Source organism: Rhodnius prolixus, unplaced genomic scaffold, assembly GCF_049639745.1.
Source record: "Rhodnius prolixus isolate KJV_2025 unplaced genomic scaffold, Rpr scaffold_5, whole genome shotgun sequence".
NCBI classification, from domain to species: Eukaryota; Metazoa; Arthropoda; class Insecta; order Hemiptera; family Reduviidae; genus Rhodnius; species Rhodnius prolixus.
Window position 1 is genome coordinate 25,931,447 of NW_027411624.1, and position 12,965 is coordinate 25,944,411.

General features: G+C 36.5%; 1 protein-coding gene across 1 annotated transcript in view; it reads left to right on the forward strand.

Moving 5' to 3' along the window:
- The window catches only part of dnt (tyrosine-protein kinase Dnt), a 276,928-nt gene that overhangs the window by 802 nt on the left and 263,161 nt on the right, over positions 1 to 12,965 (forward strand). The gene's annotated exons all lie outside the window — the stretch shown is intronic.

The following is a 12,965-nucleotide window of genomic DNA, read 5'->3' on the forward strand; positions in this document are numbered from 1 at the left end:
TTACAATGCAACTTATTACTCTAATTAAGTTGGTGTAATGTACCCTACAGATTTTCTTTTTCATAAATTCTCTCTAATTCTCAGTATTTTTTTCTCCTTTTTAATTATTTATAATTTATAACTGCAAGTGCAGAAGTAAAAGCCCAAGTTCCTAGTGTAATAGTGACCCACCAAATGCGATATTTATTCATATGTACTAGAATTTATAATTATTATTAAAAACAAAATAATTTCATTTATTTAAATTAATTATTAAGCATATTTTTTTGATGTAAGGGTACTGCATTATATACAAACTGGATCTTTTCACCAATGGTGTGCACAATATATTTTTTGTACTGAGTCAGAGTTAAAATGTAATAATAATTCCGTATTTGTATAATTTGTTTTTAAATAGAAGCCTTGTTTATGAAGATCTGATTTCCCTTCTTGGGTTTGTGCTAGAATAACACTAGAGAAGTTAAGGAGAGAGAATCTCTTCCACGAACTGTTGTGAATGTACATTGATAGTCTGTTATGTAAAAAGGGTTCATTAATTTTTGTGTTTCACTGAATAAAATTCAAATATTTCTTAAGTTGGTCACATTGCTTTCTATCCGTAGATACGTTTAACCTTCAGCTGACTTTGTAGTTACCGGCAGCTATATTTTTTTTTGTTCTTTAACTTTTGTTCGGTAACGCCAATATATTTTGAACTGCAATTTTTTGTGTGATTTGATTTTAAGTTATTCTTAGTGAGTGGAATTGTTTAAAATGTAATATACTATAGTAATACACTTAATATTAGTGCAAAAAAAAGTTGCTAAAGCTGGTGGTGTTTAGTAGCAAGTCATATTGTCTTTTCATAAGGTAGGACCTTTTTTTACATAACAATACAAATTTGATTTGTAATTGTTACAAATTTTGATTATTAATTTTATAAAACGAATCATTTAAGTCTATCCTAACAAAAATAAATGTAATAGTTGGCAACTTCAAAGATGAATCGTTGCTTGGTTGAATGCGAAGTATTTCACAAACTTAAGTGATCTTTGATATTACTAAATGTTCTTTGTATATTTAATAATTAATTTTCAATTATAAAAAATTATTTAAATCATACCCTGGAGACTGAGTTAAGTTTAACTTAATTACCGCCGTGAGCGCTAGCTATTATCCAAGATACTCAAGTTTCCATAACTACTTTTTCCATTGGATGAATTCTTTCTTTTATTGTAATAGATTACTATTAGATATGATGAGTTTTGGAAAACGTCCTTTTTGATTTTTTTCGAGAATTTTTATTTTAAAGTGAAAATCCATTTTGTGAAGCGCTACTTTTAATTTCGTAGTACTGTCCACAAATTTGGGACCTCAATAGTTTATTTCCATTGAAGCAAATATTGAAATTTTGTCACTATTGGGGTATTTCCACATACTTTTAGGGGCACTAAAAGTATAATGTTCGATTTGTATGAAATAGTTTTATGGGTTGGTTAGTGGAAAGAAGATGTATGTGAGGAAATGTGATCCTTTGATAAGTGCGCAATATCATCATCGTCATCATCACCAGTACTAGTAGTAGATATGTGCTGAAATGGTGAGTACGTGATCCAGTATTGTATACGTGATGATGTGCACAGACTTCATTCAACTTAGCACTGACCACAATGACCATATAACCATCATCCTCTTCATCACACAGCATGGGATATACATACAAAAACCTGGCTAACAGTATGTCCGGCGATTTAGTTCGTACAATCCTCTCTATAAACCTTCCACACTGTGTAATGATCGCGTTATCCGTTCTTCTCGCTACTCTGGTCACTGTTCTTTAGCTCTAGTTGTCAATATTCTCACAAAGAAAGAATTTTATGGAAATAAACTTAGTAAAAGTAGTGATGACAGGGTGGTCCATAGACACTGCCGGCATTGCTGAGGACTTCAACGACCCAGTCAGGTGTTTAGGCACCTTAAATGAGAAAATGATATTACTCATGAGACAGTAGCACCTTTGCCCATCTCGCAGCAAGATGATTGTGGACGAACTCTTGAAACATGTTCTGCTGAGGGACCACGAGAAGGTAGATAGGATTTTGCCCTCTCTAATCGTGAAGGGACAGCTATTATAATTAATATATTGAATAGATAAGGTTCGAATCTTTCCATGCCTTATGAGGAAAGCCTAGAGTAAAAAAGTGGGTTAGTTCTCTAACTGAATTGTGGTAAAACTCCATTGTATTATAATTTTTCTCTGTGATATTACAATCAAGATTTTACTTCAGACTCCATTACTTTTTACGTATGATTGGTGGAATTTTGCTGCAGAACTTCAATAGATTCTGCCAATCTACGTACGTTCACACCCACAAAATATTTCTTCTCGTGTGCGTGCGCGTTTGAAAGTGATAGATAGTAGCACTTTCTACAATATCACTGTTTTCTAAATTAAACGGAATTGAATAGAAATGTCCGAAAATTTTAATCAATTTAAAACAAACTTATTAGTTAAAAATTTTTCGAATGCAAATTAATCTTAAATCTTAAAGGCAGAGCCCGTAGAGGAAGATACCGCGCTGAGGCCCGAACGGGCCCAACAATACACTTAAATGGTTAATGTTAATAAAATAACCACATGTATATTGTAAACAGAAACATCTAGAAATGTCCATAAAGAACATGCTTGTTCGTTGCAAATATAAATGTTCTGGGAATACGTGTATACTTTCATAAAACGGTAACAAGTATTCCGAAATATTTTTTTAGTCAACAATAACGATCTATGTACGTATAAAAGAAATATACATCGAATATAAAACTTTTATGTTGCGGTCGTAGTTGATTTTATAGCGTGGTAATAAAAAAACCTGCCGAAAGACATTCTGTACATATAACGACGGGATGTACTAAAAGGGAGGAGATATACGATAATGATGCCTAACTATAAATGAAATAAGATTTATTACTGTAGAAATATCAGTATTTTATATTTCGGTTGTGGTTATATTGAGGATACAAATATTCAATTAATACCCGCATTGTTTTTGCTTCGTTTAACTAACAAAAGCGATGGCAGTGGACAAGCTTTGACTAACTGATGGATTTCTATTTTTTATAGAAAAATATTTCTAATGTGACTAAAAAATGTCTTCCTCGTTTATTATCAACTGTCCGGTTGGGAGATTAATGGTCAAAAAACAACCCAAATTTGAAAATTTTTGCCTCTTTTTCTATAAAAGCTAAAAATGCCCAAATTTTCTTTAAAATATACAGGGTGATCCATTTAAAACGCACCAATCGCTAATAACTTTTTAGGAAAACGGAATTTCGAAAAAAACCCACGAAGTAAACTATATGTTTTTTTCGGTCTAGTTTTCAAATTTTCCACCCCCCGACGCCGTATCTTCATTTTTGGCGAAGTTACGGCCAAAAACCCGATTGGGGTTTCATAAGGACCACTGGTTTTGACAATGATTATGAAAACTACATAAAAAACTGTGAAAAATGCCATTAACCCCGTTTCGATATCCCTAACAATTGTTGAGATATTTAAGCCTAAAGTTCCCGGGCCTTCTCTACGATCTGGAAGTGAAGCCAACGTTTGTTGGCTCCACGCGCTGGTTGAGCGTGATCTCAATCCGCCTCTCTGGAAGCCAAGCAGGGGAGTGCCTGGGTGGCACTTCTGCCACGCAAAGGCTTATGTGCTAGGCCTCTCCGTGGTGGTGACATCCTTCTCTTGTAAAACGACCCTGTGCTTGCAGGGGGTCTGGTATATCCGAAAGGATAGGAACGGACCTTAAAGAACCCCTAGTACTGCATAGGAACGGGTAAGAAGGGAAGAATGTCCAGTGATGGACAGTGTTGTCTGTAATGAAAGAACCTGTCCACAGGCCGACAGTGCACTGAAAAAAGCTCCGGGCGCCTATAATCTCAGATGTTGACGCGCTTTAAATTATTAAAATATACTATAGGGTGATCCATTTAAAACGCAGCAATCGCTAATAACTTTTTAGGAAAACGGAACTTCGAAAAAAACCCACGAAGTAAACCATTTTTTGGTATATTATAAACTATATTTTTTTGATCTATTTTTCAAATTTTCCACCACCACCCCCGATGCTGTATCTTCATTTTTGGCGGAGTTACGGCTAAAAACCTGATTAGGGTTTCATAAGGACCACTGGTTTTGACATTGATTATAAAAAGTACGTAAATAACTGTGAAAAATGACGTTAACCCCGTTTCGATATCCCTAATATTAGTTGAGATATTTAAGATCAAAGTTACAATTTTATCTATTCGTGAACAGTTTTCGATATTAATTTGCCACCAGAAATACACGTTTTGGGAGATCCCCTGACTGCAAAAAAAAAAGTTATTTGTGACGCTAAGGACAGAAATAATTGTAATTGAAGATTTTAAAACATGTAGTGTAATGTAATGGTTGTGGGTGAATCAAGATAAATTTGTTTTATCATCAATTGAAAGCAAATCATCACATCATTTTAATGCACTCAGTATGCAAGACTACTTGACCTATGATTACGGTAAGAGTATCTAGCTAGTGAGGGGCGGGTGTTGGTATAATGGTCAAGAGCGTGGTTTTGTAAGTAGGAGATCCCCAGTTCGAATCCCGCGTATGACTACACTATATTAAAAAAAGTATTGTGATTTTTTAAGTAGTAATAAGAATGGCTCGGGAACTTTAGGCTTAAATATCTCGACAATTATTAGGGATATCGAAACGGGATCAACGTCATTTTTCACAGTTTTTTATGCAGTTTTTATAATCATTGTCAAAACTAGTGGTCCTTATAAAACCCTAATCGGGTTTTTGGCCGTAACTCCGCTAAAAATGAAGATACAGCATTGGGAGTGGAAAATTTGAAAACTAGACCGAAAAAAACATATAGTTTACTTCGTGGGTTTTTCCGGAATTCCGCTTTCCTAAAAAGTTATTAGCGATTGGTGCGTTTTAAATGGATCACCCTGTATAGCATACGAGGGGGTACCCAAAAAAAACCGGAATTATTTTTTAAAAGCTATTTATTTACAAATTTTTTACAGAACAACCTTATCCCCTTCAAAATACTCTCCATTACAACTAATACATTTGTCCCACCGGTGCTTCCACTGTTCGAAACATTTTTTGTAGTCATCTTTAGAAATGGCTGACAGCTCCTTCTTCGTTTTTTTTCTTGACCTCTTCAATGTTGTCAAATCGGTGACCTTTCATGCCCTTTTTCATGCGTGGAAATAAGAAAAAGTCGCACGGAGCCAGGTCAGGCGAGTAAGGTGCGTGGGGCAGCGGAACCATGCCATTTTTAGCCAAAAACTGTGTAACAGAGATGGCTGTGTGTGCAGGTGCATTGTCGTGGTGGTAGAACCAGTCTCCTGTTTGCCACAAATCGGGTCTTTTTTGGCGAACACTATTGCGCAATCTTTTCAAAACTTCCAAATACAAGGTTTGATTGACGGTCTGACCTGGGGGGACAAACTCTGAATGGACTACGCCTTTGGCTTCAAAAAAGCAAATCAGCATTGTTTTGATGTTTGACTTGACTTGACGACATTTTTTTGGTCGGGGTGAAGATGACGTCTTCCATTGGCTCGACTGTTGCTTTGTTTCTGGGTCATAACCATAGCACCATGACTCATCACCAGTAATGACGTTTGACAGAAAGTCTGGATCAGTTTCAAGCTGTTGTTTCAAAGCACGACATGTTTCAACTCGATGTTCTTTTTGATTGTCAGTCAGAACTCGAGGAACAAACTTGGCAGCAACCCTTTTCATCCCCAAATCTTCCGTTAAAATTCGCTGAACCGAGCTCCAAGATAACCCACTACTCTCTGACAGTTGATCAATTGTCTGTCGACTGTCTGTGAACACCAGCTCTCGAATTTTTTCAACATTTTCGTCGATTCGGGCAGTTGATGGACGTCCAGAACGAGGTTTGTCATCAATCGACATGTCGCCATTTTTGAACCGAATAAACCACTCGTATACTTGAGTTTTTCCCATAGCGTCATCTTTGTAAGCTGTTTTCAACATTAAAACACTTTCAGCAGCATTTTTCCCGAGTAGAAAACAAAATTTCAGAGCTGCACGTTGTTCACTTAAACTTGCCATCATAAAAAACGAAAAAAGAACAAAACAGCGCTGGTAAAAACAATCACTGCAGATGAACAGAACAAGCCAGGCAGACAACACAGGCAGGACTGAACTGGCAAGGAATTGCGCTATGCACGTCTAGCGGCAGAAATGCGTACTACATAAGCTCCCCTCGTATACTAGTTTATGCATGTAATTTTTTTTTTCAACAAACAGATTTATAGATTTCGTGAAAAACCTTGCCGAAAATGAGCAAAAAAGACATTTTCAAAAATTGTTCTTATACTTACTTTTTCTTTTTTTGTTAATAACTTAAAGTGGACCGATTTTTTTGAATAAGGTATCGTTCAATACGGACTTTCAAGTTGATATGCCTTTGCGGGGGGTCTGGAAGTTTCTCGTTCTATGGGAGATTAGCCCCTATGTATGGAGGCAGGCCCCCTTTTATTACTACTATTACTAAAACCTTTTTTTAAAAAAAAATTAAGCATAAGGTTAAATTAAACGACAAAAAGTTGCAAAATTAGTTCCATTTATGGGCATTGTTTAATAAAAATCAACTACTATTTAATACGAATTCCAACCAACATAAGTGACTTTATGTACATTCATTATACCAAGAAGTAATCTTTGTCAAATTTATGTAATTATAAATAAAGATTTATTATTATTAATACAAATTCCCAATATTCAAGAAAACATTGGTAGCGGATTAGATAAGGTCGTGTGAGTCTGCATATTAGAAGTTAAATATTAAATTGGAAATAAAAAGCTAATAATGGTCAACTAAGCCGAAAATTGCCGACAATAACCGATCACATTCGGCTTGTTAAAGAGAAAAGAGAGAAAAGTTTAATTAAAAAAGCACGGCTAAGGCAGGTTGGGTTACAGATCCAGTGATTCTTAGAAATCTCTTCTTTTTCCAACTAATTTTGCTCTGTTCTAACCCATCGGTCTTTAATGGCATAGGTTTGGGACTGACTTTACTACACTGCAGTTAGTTTATCCACTATATCTCGGGAACGGAATGTCCTAGAGACTTCAAATTCGATATTTCATTCAGTGGCCACCAGCGGAAGTGACAATAAATATTTGGTCTAAATAGCTCCACCGGAAGTACCACTTTACTGAATAGATTTTCCACTTTTTTAAGGTTTTCTCAAAAACCGCTTCTTGGATTTCCTTCAAACTTGGTATAATTATAGCTCACAAATAGCTCTATAACTTTTATTCGAAACATTTCTCTGTAATACTTCGATTAAGGGCACTTTTGGGGGAGGGGGTGGTGGGTTATTCCGGTAGAATGCCAGTACGCTGTGTTTTATAGACTTATTTCCTATTAAACAATATTATCATTAAATTTGAAACAAGAATTCTGTATTCGAAGACAATTGGTCGACCGGAAATAGCACTCAAGTTCTGTAACGTGCTGCCACCGATCGTCATAATTCCCCTTTCTCTGGCATCGATCTAACGCTAAATTCTCGTATCTAATTATTAAGTTGAAACACAACCGTTATTATATCTTTAACAGTACTGTTTGTTCTATTTCTGTTTAAATAACTACTCTACTTCCAATTGCTTCAGCTTGTAAAAAAGAATAAATTGTATTGTCTGGTTTATAGGCATTATTTGTTAAATTTGTTTAACAATTATTATACTTCATTCGGTAGCATTAGTGCAGTTAAATTTAATTTCTTTAATGCCAGATTTGTTTTCTCTAATATTTTTACAATAGAAATAATCTTATTGGTTTTTCTGAAAAAGAAAAATGTTCTAATTTTCAATAAATACACCAATAAATCGGTCTATTGTTGGAAAATGGGAGAAAAGCTATAGAAAATTAAGTAGAAAAGATGTTAGCCCTATATATTGTAGTAGAAGCGATTGTCTCTTGTGATAGTGGGTCTGTGGTGGAGATTTCCAGTGGAACATGACAGTAACAGCAGATGGGGGTTGCTATAGTGAGAGGGAAACATGGAATACCACTGGCACTGGGAGCTGACAGACCCTCCGAGAGAATGGCCGTACAGCAAGCTGTGTCACATTGCATACCAAGTACGAACTGGAGGGTGATGTACACGGGCCAAAGTTACTCATTCCCTTGATCAATACCTTATATAGTACCACGGTTCGACGGTCTGCTCTATGGTTCTGTCTCACTTCCGCCCTCTGGAGGCCACCTCATTCTTATTACCTCCTCCTTCGCTACAACCTCAAGCATAGCAGCATAGTTATCCTCTATAACTCCACATTAAACCTTTACTATAATAATAATCATTAATATTACACAGAGTTGGGATAAATTTAAATTTATATCATTATTTGGATAAAATACCTGTTAATTAATTTAACAACTTTAGCTCAAAGATTTTATGTTATAGTTCAGTTTTATTTATTTATTTATTTATTTATTTTTTTTTTGCGCATCAACAGCTGAGGTCATTAGCGCCCGGAGCTTTTTCCAGTGCACTGCCGGCCTCCGGACAGTGTTCTCTCGTTACAGACAACACTGTCCATCACCGGACAGTGAGCTGTAAGAAGCTCCTAGGAAGAGAAAATCTAAGGGTCAGCTGCTGGATTCGAACCCGGGACCTCCGCGTGGGAGTCCAGTATGCTAACCTCATAGCTAATCCCTTCCCTTTCAGTTTTATTACAAAATACGTAAAATAATTTGTTAATTTCTTAATTAAAAAAAAACAAGAAATAAACACTAAATAAGTGCAAGATCCAACATGACTGAAATTCTATTCCAATGTTAAATTTAATGGTACTAGCTTATCACAGAATCCTATCTCTCAGATCGTTTCTCACAAGTTACTCTAGGCTGTCCGTACCAATCTTCTTACCGCCGACGATTCGGCTATCCTTATCCCATAAATTAGATCCTTTGCCATTCAACTCAATCTTTATGGCTTTCGAGAATATACCCTACAAATGGAGAGTAAAGGTCAACGAGAACCAGCCAATCTCATTACCCTGAACCCTAACGTATATTATAGAAAAATGTATTACTTTTCTTTAATATCAGTTTGCCTTTGGACTTAAATCACCTCCACTCACCAATCTATCTGAACCGAATTCCTATCCTTCTGGCAGATAAATGCAGTATCTCGGGGCAGTATCTTGACAAAACTCTTCACCCTGGAATCCTCCAAATTTGACAGGAGCTTAACATGTTATCGTATAGTTCAAAAGACTAATGTCGACTTACGATCCAAATTGACTCTAATTGAACAACAAGAAACTCTACACAGTCTTCACTAGCATTAATCAGGACATAAGGACATGGAACTGTATAGTACAGCTAAGCTATTCAATCTTAACCTCATCCATTTTCGACAGTCAAAAATCTTGCGCACCAAAGGTTAACGCAACTACACTTAACCCGTTATTTCATTTGAATCAGTTCTAACACTACATTCCGCTAGCAAGCATGTCCCAAACTATCGATGCCCTAGCAATCAATCTCCCGATCGCATGACAGAAAATGGGCATCTCCATTCGTATTTACTTCTTCGATATCTCGAGTTAGCCACACTTGTTAGTGAACATTCAACGACCCTCATTTAAATAATTCAAACCATTTTCCTGTATATATCTAAAATATGTAATCTAAGATTGTTGCTGATTGGCTGTTATAAATTAAATAATTTAAACAAAATTATTGGTTACGAGGACCATTAATGGACAGAAGCCTCTACTTTTTTTGTTTCTTTTTGAGTTGCTCAAGTTCCTTCATCATTCCATTTCAAGAATTATCTTTCCTATTTTCCCTGCCTTATTCAATAGGTGCCAATCCAGTTATCCTTCTTAAATCCTAAATCCATGTCCTATACAATTCCATTTAAGCATTCAAGTGGCTTTTACCAGGACAGTTGTTTGTGTTCTTCTTATGATTTTAGAATTTCAACCCTCTTTATTCTCAACATACTTCTTTCTATCGGACACTCATTTGCTCTGAAGAATTTGCAGTTGGCACACTTTTCTTTACTGTTTTTCAGCATTCGGATGTTTCAATAGAAGGCCTTTATATATTTATACAAATTGATGTAAGACTGGATTAAGTTGTCCAATTATGTGACTTTTCCGTTGTCCAGCGTAGGCTAATGGAATGGACACTGGCTAAGCATCTGCCACACCAGTTTAAAAGCTCCATTGGTCGTATGTGGAGGGCTCCAGAACTAGATTTTCGCTTCCAGGTCTGAGAGTATATTCACTTCTAGAAACTGGATGTCCAAAGACACGATAGATCTTTCAGGGTCGCAAAGTGTTTCGCTTTACGAGGTGTGGCTATTAAATAACGAGACTGATGCTGCTACAGAAGAACTATGCATGCGCCAAATCCTAACGACCGACAGCTGTGCAGCGTAAAGCGTTCTCTTTCGATTGCAGCGTCTCACGTGTTTGTAGAGAAATCTGTCTGACCGGAACCTTCGTTTGTGTAAGAGGTGTTAGTTTCGTTTTGCCTAATACATGATACTACACATGTAGTAGAGCAACGAATTGTCGTGAAATTTCACATCAAAACTTGATCAAACCGCTACTGAAACTTATCTTTTATTAAAAGAAGTTTTTGGCGATGAATGTTAATCACGTGCGCGAGTTTTTTGAGTGGTTCAAGCGTTTCCAAGATGGCCGAGTAGACGTCGGAGATGATGACCGCCCCGGGTCGCCCTTCCACGTCCAAAACGGATGAAAATATCGATAATAATTAATCAACATTACTACCGTGAGGTGCTTGCTCAACTCCTGCTGAAAGAGTAAGGAAAAAACGACCCGATTTGTGGAAGAACAAATCATGGGTTCTCCATCCAAGACAGCGCCCGGCTCACACTGCATTGTCTGTCAAGACGTTTCTAGCCAAATAGGACATCCCAGTTTTAGGCCATCCGCCTTATTCGTATTAAGCCTTTCCCCTATTCAATTTACCAGTTGCTTATTTATTTTTCTAGTTCGGCTCTTTTGTGGTTTAAAAGGAACTTGAGACTTTTATCAAGTAATTCACATTAGTCTTTATACAATATTAATAAACTCATTGGGCGATATCAGAGTTGAATGATAAGAATTAGGGACTGCACGAGCAACATCAGTTATACCACTTTAACGAGAGAAATACCACCTAGAACTCAGGTAGCACTCTCCAGGTAGTTTTATTGGGTGAGGAGGAACAGAGAATGCTCATTAGTGATGAGTTGATTCAGAGCCAAATTGGCAGCACTTCAAATGGGCTGCACTTATTGCTGCTGCTCGACTGGCCTGACACTGCCGGTAGGCGTCTGGTTTGACATGGCCCCCATTAAAGTGATTGTAAAAGCACAGTCCTCTCTACGTAACACCATAATATTTATTCTCTCTGTTTCCACTTATACAAAGTCTACAAATTTCTTTTATCCAATGCTGGACGGTTCTGCCAGTAGCTAAGTCTCCACAGAATTCAATTCAGTTCTTTAATGTTTATTCATCTTTTTCATGCTCCGAGATTGAAGAAAGAATGTGACCATGTTATGGAATGATTCGGGATAGAATAGAAATCCGGTGTTAAGCCGCCATCGATGGAGAGTTCCAGCAACAGCGAAAGATTGGTTCTGTGTATAGTAAGCGTTTTTATGTATGTGTACTTGGTGTGAGTGATTGAGAGAAGTTTGCTGAACTGAACAGTTCTGGAGGAACACTACTGGGTGTATCCGTTCTCTGATTGATACAAAGACTTCCCTTCTCTATCCACCTGGAAATTCCTCGATCGTAATAATAGGGAATTTCTCTCTAACTTCTCGTTTGTCTCTGTGTGAGAAGAAATACCGGAAACCGTGCTGCGTGATAAGAAAAATCGCAATTTACAGAGTTGTTTTTAGTTGAATTGATTTTACTTGCATTGGATATTCTTCTTTTTTTGCGGTAAGGTGTTAGACCATACCTTAGAATAGTGATGGCAAACCTATGACCGGCGCAAGCTTTTTCACTGACCCACAATTGCTAGGCAACCATTTGTTTGTTTACGCGGGTTGATTTAGATTTTCTAATTGTGTGGACAATTTATATTCTATCTGTACTTTTTTCAATCACGCATTGACACAAAAGCAATTTAAATGCTATCTATAACCTTTAGTTTGATCATTACAGTTCTAAAACGCAAATGATGACAATTGCTTTTGTAGTATTTGAAATAAAGCAAAAGTGTTTACAAAATATCAAATAAAATGTATAATTTTACTCATATTTTGTTTGTTAAAAAAATCGACAACCCAAAGCAAATAACTATATTTAGATTTTTCTTCAGATAAAACACACTTTTGTTAGTGTGACATACCTGTACAACCCTCTACATTACTCTGTACATATGCAGACTACATAGCCATACTAGCCACAAGTACACATCCTACATCAGCTTCATACAAGTTACAGACACACTTACATAAAATAGAATCCTGGGCAAAGAAGTGGATGATTACAGTCTCTCGCCTCCTCTGACATCCCTAATAACAATACTCCTCGACGACTGAATCGCCAGTGGCCTCGCGACTTCCTTACTGTCTGAAGAACTAAACGTAATTATTCTCCTATCTCTCCTCTCTCCTCCTCACATTCTCCTCTTCACATTCCCCTCTCTTCTGTAGAGAGTGCTATCGTTGGGTAGCTTCTCTCCTCCTGCTCTCCTCCCGCACCAGTTCATCTTGTTTACCTATTTACTTATTGTATATATTTATACAGATTATAAAACACAAAATAAATTTAAAAAAAAACTTTTGATAGGCTTTGTTCAGTTAAATTTATAAAATGAGACTTCCATAGCACTTGTTTCGTCCCGTTTTACCCGTTAAGCCAACTGAATTTTTTAAGATTTTTAAACTTAACTCTTGCGCAAATAGGC